Source organism: Ursus americanus, chromosome 19 (genome assembly GCF_024610735.1).
Source record: "Ursus americanus isolate L20-20 chromosome 19, mUrsAme1.1.p, whole genome shotgun sequence".
NCBI classification, from domain to species: domain Eukaryota; kingdom Metazoa; phylum Chordata; class Mammalia; order Carnivora; family Ursidae; genus Ursus; species Ursus americanus.
The window spans coordinates 40175261-40182941 of record NC_142145.1 but is presented as its reverse complement, the minus strand read 5'-3'; positions in this window follow the sequence as shown (position 1 = coordinate 40182941).

Genomic DNA, 7681 nt, shown 5'->3' with positions numbered 1-7681 from the left:
ACCTGGCTTTCCCAGAATACAGATATTGAAGTAAAGATACATATCATTTTAATAAAGAGTACGAACCCAGGGGGAGGGAGGGGGAAGAAAGGAGGAAGGAAGAGTTAGAAAGTGGACACTGTTGCAGTTGCAGAGGCTTCTGCTAAGTGCTGGGGATGGTTTAGTCATGAGGGACTCGACTGAGAAAAGAAGAAACTACATTTTAAGACAACCCGTCCAGTGATGTTAAAAAAAAAAAAAAAAAAAGGATGCCTGGGTGGTTCAATCGGTTAAGCACCCGCTTTTGGCTCAGGTCACAATCCCAGGGTCCTGGGATCCAGTGCCACATCGGGCTCCCTGCTCAGAAGGGAGCCTGCCCGGCGCCTGGGTGGCGAAGTCCTTAAGCGTCTGCTTTCGGCTCAGGGCGTGATCCCAGCGTTCTGGGATCGAGCCCATCAGGCTCCTCCGCTAAGAGCCTGCTTCTTCCTCTCCAACTCCCCCTGCTTGTAACATTGCCTCTCTCGCTGGCTGTCTCTCTCTGTCAAATAAATAAATAAAATCTTTAAAAAAAAAGAAGGAAGCCTGCTTCCCCCTCTGCCTGCCGCTTCCCCTGCTTGTGCACGTGCTCTCTCACTCTCTCTCTCTCTGACAAATACATAAATAAAATCTTAAAAAAAGAAAAATCATTCACTGGCTCATGTGGACCTCAGGGCAAAGGTTCATCCCATGGCATGCTAAACCCCTTGTTCTTACAGATGCTGCATACATGGATACCAAAGTGCATCGTGTAGTGCCCAAAGCCTCATTATCTGCAGGAGGGGCCCTGAGTGAGAGGCGAGAGCACATGGGCCGCACATGAGATGAACGGTGGACCCAGATGGTGAGCAGTGGGATCAGAGATTACCTAAACCAGCGCATGAGCAGTGTCTCCTACAAGCCAGATCAAAGTTGCTGTTTAAGCCTTTGGTAATTCTTTCAAAAACTGCATTGGACCCCAAAAACTGGAAGGTATTCTTTAGCTTTATACAACCTTATAGAGCATAAATTAATAAATCGTCTATCAACTGAAAAATAGGCATTGAAAAGGTCCTGTGTACCCGTGAAAAGGTCTGAAGTAAACAGATGTCACTCCCTTTAACAAACCAGAACATAATTGGGAAGACAATGCATGCTGTGTTCTAAACTAATATATATATATTTTAAATTTGGTAGTGCTATTTTTTCACAGTAGGAGTTTTAAAATTTTTTTTTCTTAATTACTATTAAGATAATGAAGTTCTTTACTTCTTGTGTCTAGTTCTTAAATGTTGATGGACTTTTTCTTTCCTAACTCCAGAGCTGAATAGTATTTTCCCCTCCTGATTCAAAAAGTCAAAACTAACAGCTCATAATAATTAAACTACGGTAAAACAAGTAATCAAGTCAAAGATTCTGTACAGCCAGGTACACAGAGTCGGCTAAATCTTGCTGGGTTCCACTGAAAACTGAGGTCAGAGCTCCTTGCACAACACACCCGGTACAGCCCTTAGGATAGTCTTACTTCTGTTCCAGTTTGACTAGTTCCTCAATTCTCCCTAATTCTCACAACCCTCCCTGAATTGAGTGAAGATGTTTTCAGTAGATACATTGTTTCAAGTGTTCAAGTCTACCCTAGAGATTCTCTTCACAATTTCACAATATGCTTTGGAAGGCAAGTTCCTAGGAACAGAAACATTTTAACTTTTTCACAGCAATTGTCAACAGCTTCACAGAACTGATGCCCCAACTTGACAGATGAGTCTTCGCTTAAATTCACAGTGACCTGATGGTAGTAAATATGAGAGAAGGAGCCATAAATATGGACAGCTGCATTGACAGTGTTTCCATTTGTCACATGATATTGACCAGGCCTGCTTCCATACTGTCTCCCCTCTTTTTTTTTTTAAAGATTTTATTTTTTTATTTGACAGAAAGAGAGGCAGCAAGAGAGGGAACACAAGCAGGGGGAGTGGGAGAGGGAGAAGCAGGCTTCCTGCTGAGCAGGGAGCCCAATGTGGGGCTCGATCCCAGAATGCTGGGATCAGGACCTGAGCCAAAGGCAGACGGTTAACGCCTGAACCACCCAGGCGCCCCTGTCTCCCCTCTTTTGTTTCTTTTTTTAGGAAACAAGTGTTTCTCCCTCTTCCACCCACCTCTTCCCCTCACTACTCAACCTTTATAAATTTCCCTTCATGATTAGGAAAATTTGTAAACACCTTCCAGCCGAAAGAAGCAAGACAAAAAGATGGAGGTGAAGGAGAAGACGGAAAGGTAAAAAAAGCCTGAAAGTCTAATGCTGAGATGCTGTCTTTTGGACGTCCTGGCTGTGTCTAGACTTTGTAGTCTCCATAAGCTCTGTGTGTTTTTCTGTACACTTGACCACTTAAAATCAAGTTAGATTATGCCCATTGTAATACAGATAGGCACTGGTGTGGGAGAAATTATATTCCACGTGGATTTTCAAGGCATCCATCCTCTTTGAGAAGATGCGTATGTATTTCCCAGTATGCTTCATGAGTAAGTAACAATATGATCTTACCACGTGTTGCTAACATCTATTGCATTTTTTAAAAGATTTTATTTATTTATTTGTCAGAGAGAGAGAGCGAGCACAAGCAGGGGGAGCAGCAGAGGGAGAAGGAGAAGCAGGGTCTTAACCAAACTGAACTTAACCAACTGAGCCACCCAGGTGCCCTAACACCTATTGCGTTTTTGAAAGCTTTCTCATGGGCCAGTTCCCAACTACTTTCATCCCTAAAATCAGGTTCTCTACAGGAGAATACCCCATTCGGGGCACCTGGGTGGCTCGGTTAAGCATCTGCCTTGGGCTCAGGACATGATCTTGGGGTCCTGGTGTCGAGCCCCACCCTGGGCTCCTTGCTCAGTGGGGAGTCTGCTTCTCCCTGTCCCTCTGCCCCTCACCCCTCAGATTGTGCAATCTTTCTCTCTCTCTCTCAAATAAATAAATAAAATCTTCCAAATAAATAAATAAAAATATCACACTTGGGCCACCTGCATGGCTCAGTCAGTTAAGCGTCTGACCCTTGACTTCAGCTCAGGTCATGATCTCAGGGTCCTGAGATCAAGCCCCATGTGGGGCTTTGGGCTCAGTGGAGAGTCTGCTGGAGATTCTCTCCTTCTCCCTCTGCCCCTCCCCTCATTCTCTCTCTCTAAAATAAATATATATATAGTATTTGATCCCTTAGATACTTTCTGCTATAATATTGAATGACTGGTAGCATATCTACCAGTCTAGAGTATACACTTCATCTTTCCCTTGGCGTATGAATATAATCCTCCTCTGAGACCAGCAAGTGTGAACTAAGATTGAAAAAATTTAAAAGCAGTTTTATTGGAGGGCCTTTCCTACAATTTTGCCCCCATGATCCCTCACAAAACAAAAGTACCAGGAAAACAGGATAATGTTTTCTTTTCTTTTCTTTTTTTTTTTTAAGATTTTATTTATTTATTTGACAGAGATAGAGACAGCCAGCGAGAGAGGGAACACAAGCAGGGGGAGTGGGAGAGGAAGAAGCAGGCTCATAGCAGAGGAGCCTGATGTGGGGCTCGATCCCAGAACGCTGGGATCACGCCCTGAGCCAAAGGCAGACGCTTAACCGCTGTGCCACCCAGGCGCCCCAGGATAATGTTTTCATAGAAATAGAATATTCAAGTTGTGTTGAAGATAGCAGTTTTTAATTTGATAGATTTAAAATGAAAAAGTCCTATAAAATTATTATTAAAATTTTGAAATAGATTAACATAATTTAAATATATATCCCATTGTGAAAGATTTGCTAGTAATTTTTTGTGTTTGTGTGAGTAGATGACTTTTTGTGCATTTGGGGCAAAATTGTAAGAAAACCTTTGATGTAGACGAGTTGTAGGTGTTCCGTACAGGCTGTAGACATGCCCGCTGTGGATTTTAGAGCACTGGTAGATGCAGTAATAAATGTAGCTAACTACTGGCTATCACTAAAGACTCTCTCCTGGAAGATAGTCCAGCCAGTCAGGCAGGACCACAGATGTTCTTCGAATTAGTTGACTTCTAGGATTATGGAATACGAGAACCCACAATCCAAGTAGTGGAAAATGTCATAAACCAAAGTTTGTGGCTGAAACAGTGTGTTGTTATATGATTCAAATAGGATTGTCATCAAATTATTACAGAATATTGATTGTTCTCTTTGCAATTCAGAGCTTTTATTCTTGAATAGATGTAAAAAAATGTATGTAGAATCGGTATGCGAAATGTCATTTTTAACAAAGGGAAAATAAATATGTATTTATTTCTCAAAACATTGGGTAATGTTTTCACATTTTTAAGAGCATAAAACAAACTATACGTCTTTAGTCCAAGGACTATGATTTTGTAAAAATCTGGCCGAATAATTTTAAAGCAATTGTAGATGCCCAGTGTCTAAGCTATAGATTTAGTAAACTGGTCACCAGAGGGGTTTCAGCAAGCCACGTAAACCAACTATTTTTTACCTGTATGTTGATACAGAATCTCTTTTCATTCTATTTGGAGAGTACAAGTTATGAAGAACCTACTATGTGCCCTTTTGCATATGATGGTACAGGTATGTGTAAGTGCTTTCTTCCAAATCCAGAGTTATGTGAATTGTTATAGTTCTGTATTATTTTTATGTCTATATTAATATCAATGTAAGAATAATAAATGTTCATATAAAAATTTGTGCACTTAATAAATATGTTAAATAGAACTTGTTAAAATAATGGGTAGTGAATATAACAAAAGGCTGTTATAGTAGAGCTAAATAGTCTATCAATGGTCATATATCAAGAACTCAAAAAAATCCGGACATTATTTTTTGGCATAAAATAAGAAATCTACAATTTTTGCGGTTTGTGATATATATATTAATTGCTTTTCTTTGCAATTCATGTCTTTTGCTACTAAACAGATGAAAAAATCATGTAGAAATGATAAGTAAGATACCATTTTAACAAAATTTAAATTGTTAGGAACCTAAAATCACAGAGCTAGGGGAGAGTAGAGCCAGGTTTAAACCCAGAGTCTTGAGTTCTGAATCCACCTCTTAATCCGGAGGCCTGCAGAGGGCGTTATTTCGTGGAGCCGCTAACAAGGTCTCTTCCCCTTCTCACAGCTTGCTCGCTCCCTGTGTTCACTTAGTTTCAAATCTAGGGAAATATAACTCCGTGGTACATCCAAAATACCCCCCACATTCACAAATTTTGCACTCATTGTTGCTTACGAATGCACTTTGCTAACAGTACCCTGACAAATCTTCAGAAGGGGATCCTGAAAATCCCTTGGAGGTAGAAGAAGAGCCCCCCACCCCCCATCCCGCCACCCTGTCTTCTGATATTATATTTAGAAATATTCTGGCTTGATCCGACATTCAAAATCTAGATTTAATCAGTAGACCCGATCGTCATGTAGACAGATCTACTCATACGTAAACGTGTGACATTTCTTCTCCGGCATGGACTAGAGAGGTGGCAGAGCATAGCAAATCATGTTGTAGCATTTTGCAGACTAAATTGATGGTAACAGCTACAGAAAAATACTGTAGATGGCATGGCTTCAAAAATATGCTTTGAGATAGAATGTAGATAATATTCCAAATGGTTGCAATTCTTTAGACTTGATTTTAGAGTAAATAATACATTATTAACTACAGTTAAATAACTTTTGAACACAGTAGAAAATTATATGTTCTAAATTTAGAACAAGAACCTACTAGTTCTGAATTTTACTTTTCTCTTTAAAAACATGAATTGAGAATAGCTCTTTTTTCTGTCATTCTAAATTATATCTGAAATACTAAAAGGTATGATTTTCAAAGGCAGAAGTATGGCAGTTTTATATAAATGATTTCCATCCAGTTAGAATGGTAACTAGTATGTTTATCTGAAACTTTGAATGTTAAAGATAAAAGGATTTACAAAACTTAAAATAATTCTTTTTAATTGATGACTCCAAGATTATTTGTTAGGAAAGACAGTGGTAATATGACAAGATATGCACATGATAGCCATTAAAGAAAGGAAGAAAAGGACTTGTATATTATGACATTATGCATGTTTATGATTCTAAGCTTCTGAAAGTGTGTTTGTTGGTGCTTTTTATTATTTTTCTTCAATGGTAATTCATAAATTTCCTCAGCCTCAATCTTCTTATTTACTAAATGGTGGTAATGGCCTTATATATTGCTTGAGCTCTCTGAGATCTGTTTTCTTCCTTTGTATAATGGAGAGTTGTTATGGCATAGGTATTGAAAATAAATATGCAAATTTCGCTGCTTGTGTGAGTAAGACCTTTGGTGAATCATTAATCAGTCCTCTCAAGGAACCATTTCTCCTCCTAAAAGTGAAAATTGATTGAATGTCTTTGACTATGACCCCATCTTTTTCCTTCACCACTTATCACTGCTTTCCACTCCCATGTTCTTACCTTAGAAACAAAGAATTGTTAGAGGAAGAAGGGCTCTATATCTGACTACACAAGGTATACAAATTCTATATCTAATCCTGGTTTGATTTTCCTTAACTCAGGGTAATTTTCTTTCATCAACAAGCTGCTAACTCAATTACACTTTCCCCTCTATCTAGATAAGATGTTAAAAATAAGGATACTTGGCAAATTCTAAGTTACTAGAAACATGAAAGAAATCAAGCAGTTCTTTCTAACGCCTACTAGATATTAACTAAATTCACCAGCCACTGACTAAGCTCTTTATGGTCAATGAAAATAAGATTTATTTTGTCTGCATTATATGCCAGATAATTTTTTAAGTGCTTAAGTGCATTTCTCCAATTACTCAGATGAGAAAACTGAAACACAGAGAAGTTGTACAAGTTCCTAATAATACTAAAGAGGTAGAATCAATAACCGAACACAGCAATTTGTCTTTAAAACCATGCCATTAAGCACCATTCACTCCTCCGTAGCTAATGATCTGTATCTCCATTTGACATCAGCAGGAAGTACTTAAATATTATTTCAAATAAGACATAATGATGAACCACAGAAAGAATATACATATATATTCATTCTAATATTCACATATTATTATTCTCACATATTGAAGACATGAGTTTTTAGGAGTTTTCCAAATAAGAACTTAACCAAAACCCTGATAACAACTTACACCATAAATTACATCTGCTGAAGCGGAGAGCTAGAATATATCGGCATTTTTTTTCTTTTTCATTCATCAGATGTGACCCCCCCCCCTTACATTCAAAACCATCACTTTCCAGTTTAATTCTCTGTACGTCAGTATTACAGAAATATAATCCGTGGAGTTTCCACAGAAACCTCTACACACCATGTTTAGAATTCCCCAAAAGCTATGTTTTCCAACTTCTGTGTTTTCTAAGAGAAAAATAGGTTTTAATATCACAAAATAGAAAGAATTTATTTAACTGTATGTACAATCAATACATGCATTTATTGTTCTCTATAAAAGCACTCATTTGAAACCAAGTATGATACCGCTTTCAAACGTTCAAAACTGTATTTAAACAATTTACTAAAGCATTTTCAACAAATATGTATTGAAAAAAATAAAAGCAAGTTTCCAGAACCCAGGAGTTACTTCATTTCTGTGAAAAATCCCTTTTATATGAATGCAAAAGGACATAGATTTCTCTAGACTAACTGCCCACACAAGAAAAGAGAAAAAGAGAGCCA